Consider the following 17,740-nt stretch of genomic DNA (forward strand, 5'->3'; position numbering starts at 1 on the left):
AGTTGTTGAACTGGGGCGAGGTTTGGCTTTGAAAGATGTTTACAATATTTTTCAAGTTTTGTAATAAGCGAGTGTCCAGTGAAATTCAACATGTGGAGAGCAGGAACGGGGTGGCCTGACAGTTTTCTGCTTGTGTTTCCAGAGTCAGCTGCCTGCATTTCCAGCCCAGGGTTGCTGCCTCAGTCGAAGATAGAGGCTTAAATAATATCAAAATGACGTGGTGATGCCAAACTAGAAGATGTTGAGAGATGTTATCTACAGCGTTCTACATACCAACGCTAAGTCAAATCATCCTTTCTCAAAGTTTAGCAGATTAAAGTTTTACATTTGCCGTGGGCAGGAAGCCAGCCATTTCTGGAAACATAAGAAAGGTACAGATCTGTATCTTCTTTATGTTTTCATGTAGTGCGAATTCACTCTGCTCAAATTATTCTATTTGAACCTGGTCTGGGAACCTGGGTTGGCCAGTAGCTGCAGCATCTGTAGAATGACTCAGTCATCCTGGTTGACTGTATCCTGGTGGCTCCCAGCCCTCAGCCTGGCTCCCAGCCACCATCGCCAAGATGTCCTGGGCTGGCCCTTCATGGACGCTGCCCCCAGGCCCCTGGCATTTGGAAGACCCTGTGGCTTTGGCTGTGAGGTGGAGCCTCTGATGGGAATGCAGAGAGGGTGGCAGAAGTGGGATAAGGTGTTTCCTGGGGTCCTCAGATGCAATAAGACACGCAATCAATCTGTGCAACTCCAGGGCTGTCTGTTAGCAACTGTTTCCCCTGTTCCTTCCATGACGTCTCCCAGGCTGCTGCATCGTGCTCTCTGGGGTAGCCCCTCTTCATTTCAAGCCTGCACTTTGTACATTTTTTTTTTTTTTACCAGATTCAGTACAAAAATGTTAACAAGGGTGGAGGAGGAAAAGGAAGACGTACTGATTGGCTTTAACGCCCCCCGCCCCTGCTCCCCAGGTCCTCATGACCTTCTCCATCCGTGTCTCTGTCCATGCTGGTTGCATGGCGTTTCACCCTTCCTCCTTCCTAGTCAAAGTGTTCAACATGCTACATTCCTTGCTGAAGTCAATGTAAGTTAAAATCATTTTGAGAGTTGATCTAAGATACCTAAATATTAGTTAGGCATGTGTTTGACTGAATGTAGTAGAAAACCTGAAGATGTTTACAAAATAAGGAATTTATTCATGTCAGGTAACAAGAAATCTTAGTGTGGCCGAAACAGGGCTAATGCCCAGGCTCCATCTACCTTCCTGCTCTGCCATCCTCAGTGTGTGTGTGTGTGTGTGTGTCTTCATCCTCATGGTGGCAAGATGGCTGCTGCACCTCCAGGCACTGTATTCCAGGCAGGAAGAAAGGAGATGAATGAAGGAAAAAGAGCAAAAGACTGAAATGGACAGACCTACCGTGTTTTTCCTTTTTAAAAAGCTTTCTGGGACACTGTCCTAAGACGTCTGCTTACATCTCATAGCCCAGAAGTGGCTCTCGTATCTACCCTTTGCTGCACAAATTCTGTAGCTTCCGTATTAGAGGAAGGGACTGTATGACTCTCGAGCAGCTTTGTGAGGACTTTAATACTGTTTAAGATAATCCATAGCAAATAGCAAACCCATAGTGAATAAACATCGCAGTTCTGACATGTAAGCAGACCTGAGAAGGGTTTAAATTAAAGAGTCGGGATTACCTATGTGCAGGTGACCCTCTGTGTGAGCTGGTCTGAGAAGCTGCAGCTTAGCCAGTGTCCCTGGCCTGATGCGGGTAGTACCTCCTTTCACCTTTCTCCAAGTCATTACTATGAAAAAGCTGGAAGGGTTTTATGGGAATACCTGCATATCCATGACCTAGATCCTACTGTTAACAATTTCCTACGGGTGTCTTATCATATAGCTCTCCATCCACCAAAGCCCCCATCAAGATATAAAACAGAAAAGTTCCCTTATTCCCGCTTCACAATCAGACAGCTGCTGTTTGGACTTTATCAACATCGATGACTTAGCCTGTTTGGGGACTTCGGATTAATGGAGTCCCACAGCAGATATTCTTTGAGTAAGAAACTCAGGATAATATTTTTGACAATCACCCAGGTGTATCATTGCAAAAGCTAATTTATTTCACTCATTTTATCAGAACCGAGCAAACTCTGGATCCTGATTGGGTCCAAATCACCTATTTCCAAGGCTTATTTTTTTTTTTTTTTTTTTTTTTTTTTGCGGTACGCAGGCCTCTCACCGTTGTGGCCTCTCTCGCTGCGGAGCACAGGCTCCGGACGCGCAGGCTCAGCGGCCATGGCTCACGGGCCCAGCCGCTCCGCGGCATGTGGGATCTTCCCAAACCGGGACACGAACCCGTGTCCGCTGCATTGGCAGGCGGACTCTCAACCACTGCGCCACCAGGGAAGCCCCAAGGCTTATTTTTTAAAATCTCTATAGGGAGCAAAGAACTTTAAAGCTATCAGAGCAATGCTGCTCTTCTCTGTGGCAAAGAGAACGTAAACCCCTGGAAATAAAAATCTTTATTTCACAAGAAGGAATGTGGGTTTGGGAACTTCTAAATGACTTATTTTTTATTTCATGTCTCTAAGAGATATAAATTAGCAGCAGCAAAATCTTATGGCCCTTTGAGTGCTTCAGCCCGTGAATTGTAAGTTAAAGTTTGTTTAGCCGTTCGGTGGGGTTTAACCATACCGGAAAGAGCTGTTAAGTATTTTATGGTGTCTAAACACGCTTGCAACCCTGGGCGCCATTCTTGTCCCCTGACACATTTTTGTTCAAGTGAGAAAGGGAACGACAGAATGAACATAAAAATATTCCCAGTTAACAGAAGTTTAAATGAATTAAAAAAAAGAAAGAACACACATGTTTGCATTTAGACATGGTATAGGGCCAACTTTTTCACGAAGAGCTCCTTATTACTTTTGCTCTAAGTGATTCTCTGAATGTTCAGCGTTTGACAAGGGGAATTCCCCTCCCCTGCTCTCCCTGCCTGATAGTCTATATTAAACTAATTGCTTTATTTTAACAAGGGGGACCCTGTTTCCCCAACCATCCTTCTGGTCCACAGCTTGAACTTCAACTCTGAGGATCTTTGCTGAGAGGTAATTGCACCACCGATATGATTTAAGGCACTTTCGTTCTGGTGCGTGAAGTCTTCCCCGTCTCCAGAAACATCGTTAACTCTCCAAGGGTCAGATTCCCATCCTACATAATTCTTGGAGAGTCACATAAAAAATCTGGCCCAGAGTTTCCTTATCATTTATAATTTTCAAAATACTCTCAGAGACACAGAACTATCTAGTGTTTCAGAGATGAACAATTTGCTGTTTTTCACGAATAAAAATTCTCTGAAGAGTAATGCAAGGAAGCCCGTAGGATTAGGACTGTCACAGGGAGATTATAAATAACTCGCCGCCATAACCTGCGCTGCCCTCATCTCAGGCCCGCATTCATAAACACCCGCTTCATCAGCGTCTTCTCAAAAAGTCCTCATGATCGAAGTGAACACACGTGGAGAACTGGCATGAGGTGAGGGATTGACCTTCCTGCCGTGGATGGAGAAGCGGAGCTGGGCACCACTCTGAGGGCCCCCAGCCTCGAGACTCAAGGTTCTCCTTCTCTGGAAAGTTCCCCCGACCCGCCTGCTCTGAAGTTCAGGGCAGCAGCATTGAGTTCTGTGGTTGGTGTAGCCTGTGTTTTCCTCCCACCTCCCCCATTTTCCCGGCAAGATGCTTTCTGCACTTGTGTACTTACACACACACAGGCACCTAAAACACACATCCACGCCCCACAGAGAACTCCACATACATCCCACATCCAACTCCGATATGCAGACACACATGCACACACGCTTTCAAAGTGAGCAGCATTATGTTTAATTTATTTACGTTCTGTCCGGTCCTTACTCCTTAGGAAGAATCTCGTTCTTTTGTGGTAGGCTAAAGCAAATACTAATGCTGACTCTTTTGGAGGCGTTGGCTCCGTCAGTGATGTAAACACAGTGTATATCCAGGCAGCTTCAGCCAGTGGAACGCGGAGGAGCTGGCCTCTGAAGACCCAGGTCCCGCCCTGGCTCCGGCACGTTTCAGGTAGTTTGCTTCTCTGTGGCTCAGTGATCCCACCTGCAAAGTGGGAATAAAATGATCCGCCCACAGCATTATCGTGAGGCTCTGTAAGACGCAAGCATTTTAAATCTGTAAAATACAGAAGAGTTATCTCCGCCACCAGGCAGCCGTCTCCTCCTCGGCGAGGATCACACCTGAGCAAGGCGGCTCTAGGATCCCGAGGAAAGTGCTAGGATGAGCGGGAACACACCTTCCAGGAAACAGAAGTGAAGTGAGATCTGTGCAGAGGTCTCTTTAGCTCTTTGCTATTAAAGGGGCTGGTGTGGGGACCGTGGCTGGGCTGCTTTACTGCTGGTGGGCTTGATGCTGAGGGCTTAGCGCACTGCGGGCCAGTAAAGGCTGGCCGTGCAGAGCTCGAGGGGAGACAGGAGGCTTCCTAGAATCTTCAGGAGACCCGGTGCTGCCATTCACCCCTCCCAGGACTGCAAATCCTCCCTGCGCACGTCTTCCCTTTCCTTTGGTTCTCCACTGGGAATCCTCCCCAGATGCCAGCAGGGGATGTGCCCCTCCACACAGCACCAGTGACCATGGTGCGGAGAGAGCCAGGGACCACGGCCAGTGCGTGGGGGAGGGAAGGAGGAGGGATGCTCAACCCGTGTCTTACACTCAACATCAAATAACTTGCTTGTCGGAACTATCAGTCCATTTCAGATAAGCCCAGAGCATGGCATTCTTGCTCCTTTCAGAGAGCAGCGTCTCATTTCATTATTGGAACTGGGGAGAGGAGATGGGTTTCCTATCCCACCACCTCACGAGGCTCAGCGCTCTGCTGTGCTGATTTCCGCACTCCCCAGATCCTTTGCAGCGTGCTCCCTGGGCCTCTTGTTCTCGGTGCCTTTGATCCTTTTCTTTTCTTGTCTCCATCCTTCTGCTGGTGCTGTGGTTTCTCATGGAGTGTCCCTCCGCTCGTGGGCCCTTGCTTTCAACCCAACTCTTTCTGTTATTTTTCATTTTTGAATCCTGTCCAACCACAAATTTCCCATTTCTCTCTGTGGCTAGTTGGTAGCTGATGGAAACCCAGTGGCAATCAGGCTATAGGTTGGCACAGCTCCAATTCCTGAGCGAGTAAGTGATGCCTTGGCCAGAGAGATTGTCTCCAAAACGCTCAGCCATCTATTAATCTAGCATGGGCGTGGCATCAGTCGCCTGGGGAAAAGGACAGACGTTTGGTGGGGTCTGGATAAACTCACCGTCAGCGTTACGAAGACGGTCCCTGGAGGAAGTCCTGCTGATGGGTACGTTTATCAATATCGCGTGGGTGGTGCAGTCTGCTCCGGAATGGCCAAGCCCGCCTCCTCCTAAAGCCTCTGGCTCCCCAGCGCCACCCACGCCTCCTACGGCGGATGTGATCCTGTCCTGTGCTCCGCCCCGACTGCACCCTTACGCTGAACTTGCTGCAGTTATTTGTTCACGGATCTGTCTTCTGCTAGATCAGGGCTCGGCAGCATTGTTCGGTAAAGGCCAGAGAATAACTACTTTAGACCTTGTGGGCTACACGGGCTCTGTCTCAACTGCTCAACTCTGCGGTGATGGCGTCAAGCGGCCGCAACCGTATGTAAACAAGTGGTGTGGCCATGTTCCAATAAAACTTTATTCATGGACATTAAAGTTTGTATTTTATCTAATTTTGACATGAAATATTATTTTTCTTATTTTTAAAAACCATTTAAAACTGTAAAAACAACTTTTAGCTCACAGGCTGTAGATAGACAGCAGGCGATTGGACCCACCCACCGTAGTTTGTTGAACCCTGCACTTTCTAGAGTGTAAATTCTGCGGGCTGGACTTTTCATATTTGTTTGTATATTCTAGAAGCTTGGCCCATGGTACTTAATAAATACTTGTTTAATAAAAGAGTAAACTAAAGAATTTCTTCTGAATGTACATCATAAATATAATGCATGTTTATTAATTCGTATTATATTATTATATAACATTCTAATATAATAATAACAGATTGTACTATATAAATATAATACTATAAACTTATATTTGCCTAGCTCTTTACAGCTGGACAGACACCTTCACAAACACCGCTCCTTTTGTCTGTGTGCCTGTGACGTCGGAAGGGAATGCAATGAGCCTGTGTTACAGATGGTGGGGTTTATCCCAGGGTGCATTTCGGCTTTTGTGAGCACATCATATAAACACTGATTTCCAGTGGTGTCCAAATAATTACCCCTATAGAAAATGCCTTCTTGGTTTTTGTTTTCGTTTTTTAAACTTTAATTACTTCTGGAGATGTTTCAGGTGATTTTTTGACACGATAGATAACGTGTCAGTTCTCCAGAACACATTTTAGCTTCTTGGGGACTTCAGTTCACATCTGGGAAGAGAGAAAATCCCATCAGTCTTCATGAACAAGACGTCGGCGTGCAGTCTGGACCATCCACTGTCAGTGGGGTCGTCTCTGAAGGAAAAGGATGCCATCCATGGGGGTCAGGTGAGCCTCAGGTGCGGATCGTGGCCGAGCCGGCTGTTCTGTATTGATCACAGAGCCCAGGTTTATTCTCGGTCCTTCTCAGCCTGCTCTGTGCCCAGGGACGCTGGCATCCAGTTGGGTTTGACCAGTGGACAACACCTGTGGGATATCAGAGGGTGAGGCAGAAAGAGGTTGGAAGCTCACCCACCTGTCCTGGGTCGGCAGTGCCCATGTCCCCCGCGGGGAGCACCGCTTGCCTTGCCTTTTGGTGGGGGCTAATCGTTTTCCCTGTTGCTACTGGAGTACCTGACTGACCCCCGAACCTGCGCAAACCTCTGTAATGATCTTTTCATTAAGAGTTTTCCAGGCGAACCGTCTGCCTCCTATGTGGACCTGGCTGGCCAAGCCCTCTATGAGGTCTGACTGCAGGACCCTGGGAACTGGTAGTTGGGGGCCCCAAGTCAGAGCCATAACTTCAGAAATTCTCCTGCCAAAAACTTCCTCTTTGAGTCACAACCGTAGACAGTTTCTTTGACTTTGCCCCCACATCACAGTGACGGAGCCTCAGTCACCTCTCCTTAGAGGGGGCATGAGGAGCTGGGTTTGCTGTGTCGCGCTCTGCTGTGACGTGCTGGCCGCAGGCCCTGGCGGGAGCTTGGCTCACCTGAGCAGTGGGAGTGGGGCTGTAGGGAGAAAGGAAAGCTGGGACCCTGCTTCCGGGACAGAGCCTTCAAGGGCCAGGATGAGGGCCTGAGGCACCCATGGCGGGAAGGAGGGGAGAAACTGGACCCTGCGGGAGCTCAGAGACTGGAGTTGGGGATACTAATGATAATTTGTGTCTACTTTTTCACGTTTTCACCAGCACGTATGAGCCCTCTGGTGTTTTTCATATTGGTATTTCTCCCCTCATCATTCCAATAGCTTTTAAAAAATTGAAATATAGTTGATTTAGGGTTAGTATAGTTAATTTACAATGTTGTGTTAATTACTGCTGTACAGCAAAGTGACTCATTTCTACACATATATTTATTCTTTTTTATATTCTTTTCCATTATGGTTTATCCCAGGACATTGACTGTATTTCCCTGTGCTATACAGTAGGAACTTCCAGTGGTTTTCGATGTGAGTTTTACTAAAATCAGTGCTTGTATCTATGGATTGGTACTACTGTTTTCCTATTTTTTATTTTTTTCATTTCTGCTTTTAGTTGTAGAAATTCCTTCTTTCTGTTTTCCTTAAGTTCATTCTGTTGTTTTCTTTCCAAGTTCTTAAACTGTATGCTTACTTCGCTCATCTTCCATATTTCCTTTTTAGCAACATCAGTATCTAAAGCGACTCTTTCCCTCCGAACATTCCTTTAATTGCGCCTCATGGGTTTTGATATATGTTGTTTTCTAAATATTCTGCTATTTTGATCTTGATTTTTCAGCGACAGAAGAATTTAAAATTTTAAAAATATTTCTAGATGGTAGGTTTGTCTTCTAGTTTCTACTTTTATTATTAATTTCTCATTTTATTGCATTATGATCAGAAACTGTTAGTTTTACTTTTTTAATTTAAAATATGTATGGAGGTCTTCTTTCTGGCTGACTAGAGTCAATTTTTGTGACTATTAATAGGTCATTTGGAAAAAAGAGTTATTCTCTGATTTTAGGATATAGAGTGTGATATATAGCAATTACCTCATATGTTGTTTACGTTTTCTGTTTGTGTGTGTATGTGTGTGTGACTACACACATTCAACTTTTCACCTTAAGAGTTTTTCACTTATTTAATTTTTTGTTTCTACTTTCACCACGTTCCACTCTTTCCCATACATGAATTTTGCAAAGGCAACAAAATCCACGTCTGACAGGTCGTCCTATCTCTCCAGATCAGATGAGCTCAGAGCAGCATCTTGGCCCTGACATGTTATGCAGAGGCACAAGGCCAGCCTTTGAAAGCACAAACGGGGGAAATTTGGAAAGAAAGAGTGATTTGTCATAACAGTCGGTATGACTTAGACTAGCACATCTTTGGCTTGGGACCCAGTGGTTGAATTTTCTTATACGGCAGGGATGTATCAACACGGGGCCTCAGAATACTTACCTGCACAGGGGCCAGGAAGGGCCAGGTGCCACTGTCTGCTTGTACTCTTATTTTCGCCTTCCCGTTTTCTAAAAGATGTGAGCCCTCATCAAGGCACGTAAATATTAGAGCCAGAGCACGAATGGGTTGCCCTAGATCAGGCCAGGTTGCCATCGATTCTGAGCAAAATTAGTATCTTGGAGTTTATGATTACTTGGTCACAAATGCACCTATAAGGAAAATAGAATTTTTTAAACCATAAGTAATTGAAGATTATAGATGTTTTAATATTCTATTATGGGATATTACATATTGGAATTGTTATTTCAGATATTTTAGCAAGTTTTTAATTAGAATGGATGAACGTACAGATTATTTAAAAAAAAACAAACTTGGAAGTGTAATAATTTCAGAGTCATTTTGTTATGTTAACTCATGGACAATCATTGCAGTGGTGCCAGAGGAAGGGAGCGGGTCAAGGTCCTGTTAGTTTCCTTGTTTAAGTGTAACGGCTGAGCTTTGGAGATTATGAACCTGTAAGCTTGAAATCAATCCCCAGCAACATTCTAGATCAGATCACTGAGTTAACATCTGCCAGCAGAGATCACCCATGGAAAGGGCAAAGCCCACCGCTTCTTTTCGTTGGGGCTGTGACGAAGAACTAACAGATGGGAACATAGAGTGAATGGCCACAAAACATCGAAACCTCTCTTCTGACGGCTGCCGAGGCCCAAGCTGAGTGGGGAAGGAGAGATCATTCCAAATCTTGTTAAATATTTCGCCTAAATACTATTGGTAATGTTCTTGTCAACTAGAAGAGACAGCCTAACCCACTAACGGCCTCCTGTGATAAGGAAGCAGCAGGGCAGAGAGAATAAAAGTGCAGGTTCCGGAATCAGATGACCTGGATTCCGAACCACTCGTGCTCTGTCGTGGCGTCGAAAGGTTATTGTTTCATTCATGAATTAATTTGCCATTTCAGCAAGTATTATTGAGCTCCTAATATGTGCTTGATACATTTGTAGGTTTGGGGGAACCAATAGTAAACAGGATTCTATAAATGAATGAAGGAATGAATTCCTGTCCTCTTGAAACTTATATCATGGAGCTTATATCATTGGCAGTAAAAAACTACATAAAATATATGGCTGTCAGACTGTAATTGGCACTAGACTAAGAATGAAGCTGGGAAAGAGGGTAATTACAAGGAACAGGGTTTTTATATTAGAGCATCAAGGAAAGTCCTCACTGGGAAAGTGATATCTCAGCAAAGACTTGAAGGAGCAATTCAGGCCAAGGGAACAGCAATTGTAAGCATTCTGAGGTCGGAATATGTCTGCTAATTTGAGGAGCAGAAAGGAAGTCAGAATAAATGACAGGTGAGATCAGGGTTAGTCTGGGTCTAGGCAAGGACAAAAGTATAGTTTTTTTTTTTTTAATGCTGCAAGATGTTTATGATTGAGAAATTTTGTAGTATTTTGTTTAGAATCTCATTCCATTTCCCAGAAAATCAGATGTCCTAATCATACATTGACATCAAAGTTTAATCATATTATTTTTACCTTTTTTTTTAACCATTCTTACATTTAACATTTTTTAAAGTGTACTACTCAGTACTGTTTAGTGTATTCACGTTGCTGTGTAACAGATCTCTACAACTTTTTCATCTTGTAAAACTGGCTCAATACCCCTTGAACAACTCCCCAGTCCCCCTACCCCCAGCCTCTGGCAACCACCCTTCTACCTTCCATCTCTATGAATTTGGTTAGTTAGATCCTTCATAGAGGGATCATACAGTATTTGTCTGTCTTTATGCCAGTACCATACTCTTTTGATCACTGTAGCTTTGTAATATGTTATGAAATCAGGAACTATGATGCTTCCAACTTTGTTCTTTTTTAAGATTGTGTTGGCTATTTGGGGTCCCTTAACATTCCATATGAATTTTAGGATTTTTTTTTCCTGTTTCTGCAAAAAAATGCCATTGGCATTCTGATAGGGATTGCACTGACTCTGTAGATTGCTTTGGGGACACTGTAATGGGGGCATTTTACCAATTTAAGTCTGAAGTCTAGTTTTAGTATTTTAAATCTTCCAATCCATGAACATGGAATGCTTTCCATTTATTTTTCTCTAATTTCTTTCGGCAACATTTTCAGCTTTCAGTGTACAAATCTTTCACCTCCTTGGTTAAGTTTATTACTGAGTATTATATTCTTTTTGACAATGCTGTGAAAGGGATTGTTTCCTTGGTTTCCTTTTCAAAATGTTCTCTGTTAGTATGTAGACAGGTAACCCATTTTTGTCATACTCATTTTTTGAATAGGGAAATTTAATACAAAAATTATTAACTAGTAAAAGAAGGATTACCTACTAAGAGATAGCGAGAACCCTAAAGGAAATGGAAATAGCAGATGTAGGGAGAGCTACTGAGGGCTGAGTCAGAGCACCTGAGGAAGGTGAAGCTGGATGGTCCTCTCCCATCCCAACATATTCAGACTCATTGGAGACGGTATGACATGATCCCCTGGGTAATCTGGGAGTGGGCATCTTTGGATCTCTGGCAGCTGAGCTGTAAGAGAAAAATCAAACACCATCACCTCCCCCTGCAGTGCCCTCTGCTGACAAAGCTGGGCCTTGCACCAGGAGAATATCCCAGGACCTGCTCCAGCATCAGAAGGCAGGCAAAGAAGTATGCATTTGTAGCTAAGAAGCCACAGTGACACCTGGCACAGGAGGTGCTGGGGGCTGCTTTCACTGGAGCTCATACACCATTAAAGGGCTTTTATGAAGAGCAAGACAGTATGCCTTTAGAGAGTTTTGAGCAGAAGACTGACACGATCTCAGTCATGCTCTCAGCAGGATGATTCCGGTTGCTGGCTTGAAGATGGACTGGTGGCAGGTGCGGGGGAAGCCCACTAGGAGGCTGTTGCAATAATAGTAAAATAATAATCTAAACATGTCATTAAACCTTTATGTAATAAAGGTATCTAACTGGGACTCTTATGATATCTTGGCTAACTTTATCATGGTTAACTCTAGGTCTAAATAAGAAGCAAAGTATTTTTTAAGGAACATTTTAAAAATCAGTCACCGTGAAATACATGCTGATTTTTCTAGTAGGTGAAAAGATACAGCAGCAAAAGCAAAAATAAACAAGTGGACTACATCAAACCAAAAAACTTCATACAAAAAAGAAACATGTATAACCGAATCACTTTGCTGTACATCTGAAACTAACACAGCATTTGTAAATCAACTATATTCCAATAAAATTTTTTTTTAAAAAGAAACCATCAGGTTTCCCTGGTGGCGCAGTGGTTGAGAGTCCGCCTGCCGATGCAGGGGACACGGGTTCGTGCCCCGGTCCGGGAAGATCCCACGTGCCGCGGAGCGGCTGGGCCCGTGAGCCATGGCCGCTGAGCCTGCGCGTCCGGAGCCTGTGCTCTGCAGTGGGAGAGGCCACACGGTGAGAGGCCCGAGTACCGCAAAGGAAAAAAAAAGAAAAGAAACCATCAACAACATGAAAAGGCAACAAACATACAGAATGGGAGAAAATATTCGCAAATCACATATATGATAAGGAATTAATATCCAAAATATATAAGGAACTCATACAACTCAATAGCAAAAAACCAAGTAATCCAATTTAAAAATGGGGAAAGGACCTGAATAGACATTTTTTTCAAAGAAGATACACAGATGGCTAACACGTACGTGGAAAGATGCTCAACATCACTAATTGTCAGGGAAATGCAAATTAAAACTACAAAGAGCTATCACCTCACACCTCTTTACGGTGACTGTTAACAAAAAGACAAGAAACAAGAAGAATTGGCAAGGGTGTGGAGAAAAGGGAACCCTTGTGCACTGTTGGTGGAATGTAACTTGGTGTAGCCCCTATGGAAAACAGTACAGAGTTTCCTCAAAAAACTAGAAATAAAACTACTATATGATCCAGCAATGCCACTCCTGGGTATGTATCTGAAGGAAACGAAATCACTATCTTGAGGAGATTGCTGCAACCCCATGTTCAATGAAGCGTTATTCACAGTAGTCAAGGCATGGAAACCATCTAAGCGCCCACTGATGGCTGAAAGGACAAAGAAATGTGGTACACACCACACTTGTGACCACATGGAGGAAGCCTAAGGGCACTTTGTATTATTCCCACTCAGAGAAAGACGAATACTGTCTGATCTCATTTACATGTGGAATCTTAAAACACAAAACTCATGTAAACAGTTTGGTGGCTTCCAGAGGTAGTAAATGAATGAGTCCTAGGAGAGTAGTGTACAGCATGGTGACTATGATTAACAACACTGTACTGCATATTTGAGAGTTGCTAAGAGCGTACATTTTAAAAGTTTTCACCACACATACAAAAAAAAAATTGTAACTGTGAGGTGATGGATGTGTTTACTAACCTTATTGTGGTAATCATTTCACAATATATACATACCTTATATCACCACGTTGCACACCTTACATTTACATAATGTTATATATCAATTATATCTCAATAAAGCTGGAAGAAAAATAAACGAAAGATATGTAGTAGAAAGCCCTCCTTCTACCTCTATCTGCTATCCATCTCACTCCCATAAAACTTTTGTTTGTTTCTTGTGCATCTTTCCAGAGTTTTTAAATATAAATACTAGCAAACACAACTATATATTTTTTTTATCTCTCCTTTCATTGTTCCTCAAACGGAATATACGATACTCTCAGGTTTTTCACCTTTGCTTTTTCCACAAAATTATAGATCTGGAGATTTTTTCCATATCAATATATAGAAAGACTCCTCATTTTTTCAAATAACTGCATGTTCCATAATTTAAATAGTTTTAAAATAATGGAAATTTGGGGTGTTTCCAGTCTTTTGTTATTATAAACAATGCTGCAATGGAAAACCTTCTTTATATGTCACTTTGCACGTGTGCAAGTCTACCTGTAGGGTAAAGTTACAGAAGGGAAATAATGGATTAGAGGGTAATATGCATGATAATTCTGATGGCTACTGCCAAATAGAGCATTGCTGGACCAGAAGGAATCTACAGTACCACCGCGAGGTATGAGGGGGCCTGTTTCCCCGAAGCCTCACCAGTGAAAAGTACTAACAACTTTTGGAGTTTTGCCAAGGTGGTTGATGAAAAATGACATCTTGGTATAGTTTTAATTTGCATTTTTCTTATACTAAGCGCAGTGAGTATCTTTTCCTATTTTTCCTATTTCACATTTTTAAGATATAATTATTCTCTGTTCCTATCCTTTGCCCATTTATCTGTTGGATTGTTGGTCTGGGCTCTGTGTTTTTAAGTCAACTGAGAAATGTTAAGCGCTATAAATTATTTTGGGGTTAAAAATCCCATCACATTTTTAATGTTGTAAAACTTACAATAAGCCTGCTACTTTAATACTAGTAAATATGTCTTATTATACTACAAAATAGTTTCTTTGTTCAGAGGCTGAAATTAGAAATTTCAAACATGGCTCGTGTGTGTGTGTGTGTGTGTGTGTGTGTGTGTGTGTGTGTGCGCGCGCGCATATAATGATGGCCTTTTTATAAAGTCACATGAGGCCATAAAACTTTACTCCAAAAAGGGAGACCAAACTCAAGTGAGGTCTCTGGAACACAGCTATGCCGAGGCTTAGGAATAAGGTCTCAGATTAGCCTAAGCGTTGCTCCCACTGAAGGGGATAACATCGCTAATTACACTTCTAATTATTTTAATCTCATTTGTTGAACAGATTCCAGTCTAAATCATTAATAGCAAACCAGATTCCTGCATCGGCTATTTGGATGGTGTACAGGGCATTATATTTATACTGAACTCCATTTTATTAATAATTTTAAAAAGCATAATAGACATGAAATACAATGTCAGAGCTTGTCCTCTTGTCTAACCCCCTCATTTTACATAGGCTATTAATAGGGGCTTTGATTTTCATGCCCCCTCTTAATTTTCCTTCACCTTTCAATATGCTTTCAGTTCTTATCAGAACACCTGGTTGTAGATAAGTCCACCCAACTTCTATGCTGCCTGATGCCCTACACACCTCAGCACACAAAAGATCTTTCTTGCTTAGTTCTTGGCTATTCCAGATTTGTAGGGTCACTAGAGGAAATGCTCTAGGACAGTAAAAGTTCTATTTTCTTAAGCTGATAGGCTTCAGTTTCTCCATGGGTCCATTAAGGATTCTTGATTCGAAGTCTCCTAATGTTCCCAGAGATCAAACCGTCGCTGAGTTTGTGAGAGGAGAGAAAGGTGGGGTGATGGGTTCTCCACCTTCCCTGAGGAGAGGGCTGCCCTGTTCGGGGGGCAATGTTAATATTCTGCATAGTTTTGTTATATTCTATTTCCTGAGGTCATAACAGCCTGGGTTCCAATTACATTCCTAGAATAATGAGCCTGTTACAGTAAATGAACATTTTCAAGTGCGACTGAATAACCATCTATTGAATATGACGGCACCTAACAATTTTCCTCTTGGCAGAAGGAAAGAAGGATGCATTTGGGTGACAGGAAGTTGTCTGTGACACGCGATAGAAAAAGGAGGGTGAGAATTTAAGGCGGTTCTGGCGTCTCTCGTGGCCTCTGTTTAGTCAAGGCTGTCGGGAGATAGAGGCTATGGACCCTTTCTGCAAATGTCGAGGCTCCCTGACTCCAAACCGCTTCAGGGTCCTGACCCCAGAAGTCACCTGGTCTAAGTTTGTCCCCTTTCTTCTTTTGAAAGTTGTGATTGACACCAAATGACAGCTCAGGATCCTGGCTTTATTGCCTTAGCACTATCACAAAGAATGGAGTTGGACCAAGTAGCCCGTGTTAAGAGTAACCTTTAGGAATAGATTGTTTTAAATGTTAAAAACATACTTTTAAACAAAGCATGTTCTATGCAACCATACTGCCCCTTGACTTTCTGGTATTTTCATATGGTACTTGTCAAGGCAACTTTGTGACCGGACATACACATGGTGGGTGTTCCCATTAAAAAGGCAAAGAGGAAACGGGTCAGTAGCTGTCGAGTAGGAAGTCCTGATGGAGAAATCCCCTCCATAGGATGCAAAGAAAGGTCCCAGACCAAGGATGGAAGAGGGGCGGTGAAAGCATTTCCACCTACAGGCCTCTATCTGTGCCTGCTTCTCCTACCAAAGCTTTGCTAATCTTGCAACATTTCACATACTGGTGAGAAGAATGTTTTAGTGTAGGATTCCATGTCCCTTTCTGGCCGCACAATTTTCTGTGTGAACTTGCACGAGTTTCCTACCTTTTCTGCATCCGTGTAGACGACCCGAGGTCAACCAGGTAGGAGCTCCAGTTGCGCACTTGGAGCTGGAGGCCAGACGTGGTTATTGTTCGGTGGATGCGCTCTCTTCCATTCCCATCAGAAAAAAGGAACACAACCAGTTTGTATTCGTGTAGAACAGACAAGAACATTTGTTTATAATTGTGTCCCAGGACTCTGTTAGCTTTCCTGGCCTCTGTGTCAGCCCAAGGAAATACGGACCACTGGCCATCCAGCAAAGCATCACATGAATTCATTAAATTGATGGCATCCTGCTGACTGGACAAGTCAGGCGAGCAGTGGCGAGCCTGTTGGAGGCTTTGGTAAGATACGTATGCGTCAGAAGGTGGGGGACAAGCCATACAAAAATTCAGGGTGCTGCCATAGAGTTAAGTTTTTAGGGGTCCAGGGGGTGACCAGATGTCCCTCCAGAGTAACACATAAAGTGCTGTGTCTCGTATCCCTAGCACACGTTGCCCAGACTGCCTCTTTGACCTCTGCAGGCCACTTTACATGCCTGGGAGGTGCTCAGGCCTGTGTGTTGGATGACATGGAGGATAGAGCAGGGCAAAGCTCTGCGGTGGGTCCTGCTGCCTCAGCCCTGCCCCTGGGGCCATACAATATGGCAGACCCTGCAGTGTCAGCGGTGCCCGTGGGGCTGGATGCCGTGTGGATTTGTGTTAAACCCCCATAGAGGAGTCCGGATGTCTTCTCTGGGGTCCTGGAGGCAGGCCGTGCTAATTCCATCTGCAGGGCACCACGGCCCACAGCCAACGGGACAGCCGAGAGCGAGAGGAACTTAGGACGGGTCCAGGAGAAAGGATGACAGGTTTCAATCTTGGCCCAATAAGTGCCTGCCATGGTGGGGTGTCATTCACCCCACTACCTCCCTTTTGTAAATCTCCTCTCAGGTACCGCCCACAGGTACCATGGAAGAACCGGTCCCCTGCCGGGCAGGCCTCCGTGTGGCAGCCATGGTGGTGGATCCCTTAGGGCTCCTTCCAGCAAAGCTGCTGTGCGGAGTACGGCTGACAGCCTCAAGCCACGGTCCCTGTGGAGCCACCATGGCCGTCATGCCACGGCTGTGTTCCCCAGGCTACAGCCAGCCAACGACTGGCAACCACAGTCCCTGGCCACCACTAATCTACTTTCTGTCGCTACAGACTTGCCTATTCTGAAGGTTTATATTTCATGTAAGTGAAATCATGCAATAGGTGGTCTTTCTTGACTGAGGTCTTTCATTCAGCACGATGTTTCCAAGGCTCCTGATCTTTGCGTAGTTGATATTTATAATCACGTAGTAACTGGCACAGTGTATAACAGTAATGCTTATTCCATAGAGCTGGTATGGAGAGGACATGCACTAGTACACGTAGAATTCTCAGGACAACGCCTGACAGAGTTAGTGCTCAATAAATTACGCTATTTTTTGTCTTTATAAAAAGACCTCATTTTAAAACTGTGTTTTTCTAACTATAACAGTAGCACATAGATGAAATGGAAGGTCGCTCACAACAGCCAATATCAACACCGCGATCCCCATCACTGCTAGCATTTTGGGGCACATATAAAGTATATACACACATATAACTTACTGTAAATATATATGCGCGTATATAATATGCTAATGTCATTGAGATATAATGATTTACAATGTTGTGTTAGTTTCAGGTGCACAGCAAAGTGGTTCAGTTATACATTACTTATATGTCTATTCTCCTTTAGATTTTTTTCCCTTATAGGTTATTACAGAATATTGAATAGAGTTCCCTGTGCTGTACAGTAGGTCCTTGTTGTGTATCTGTTTTATATACAGTAGTTTGTATCTGCTAACCCTAACCTCCTAAT

General features: G+C 43.7%; 1 long non-coding RNA gene across 2 annotated transcripts in view; it reads left to right on the forward strand.

The window, feature by feature from the left end:
* Positions 1 to 17,740, forward strand: part of LOC137231476 (uncharacterized) — a 96,540-nt gene that overhangs the window by 49,269 nt on the left and 29,531 nt on the right. Inside the window, exons 1-2 of one of the 2 annotated variants that reach the window (XR_010946567.1) lie at positions 2,415 to 4,083; positions 4,204 to 6,559. The exons of the other annotated variant lie outside the window; for it this stretch is intronic. This is a non-coding gene — a long non-coding RNA (uncharacterized lncRNA). Of the gene's footprint in view, positions 1 to 2,414; positions 4,084 to 4,203; positions 6,560 to 17,740 lie in introns of those variants that run through there. 2 annotated transcript variants of the gene reach the window in all.

The sequence above is a fragment of the Pseudorca crassidens genome, chromosome 10 (genome assembly GCF_039906515.1).
Source record: "Pseudorca crassidens isolate mPseCra1 chromosome 10, mPseCra1.hap1, whole genome shotgun sequence".
Lineage (NCBI taxonomy): Eukaryota > Metazoa > Chordata > Mammalia > Artiodactyla > Delphinidae > Pseudorca > Pseudorca crassidens.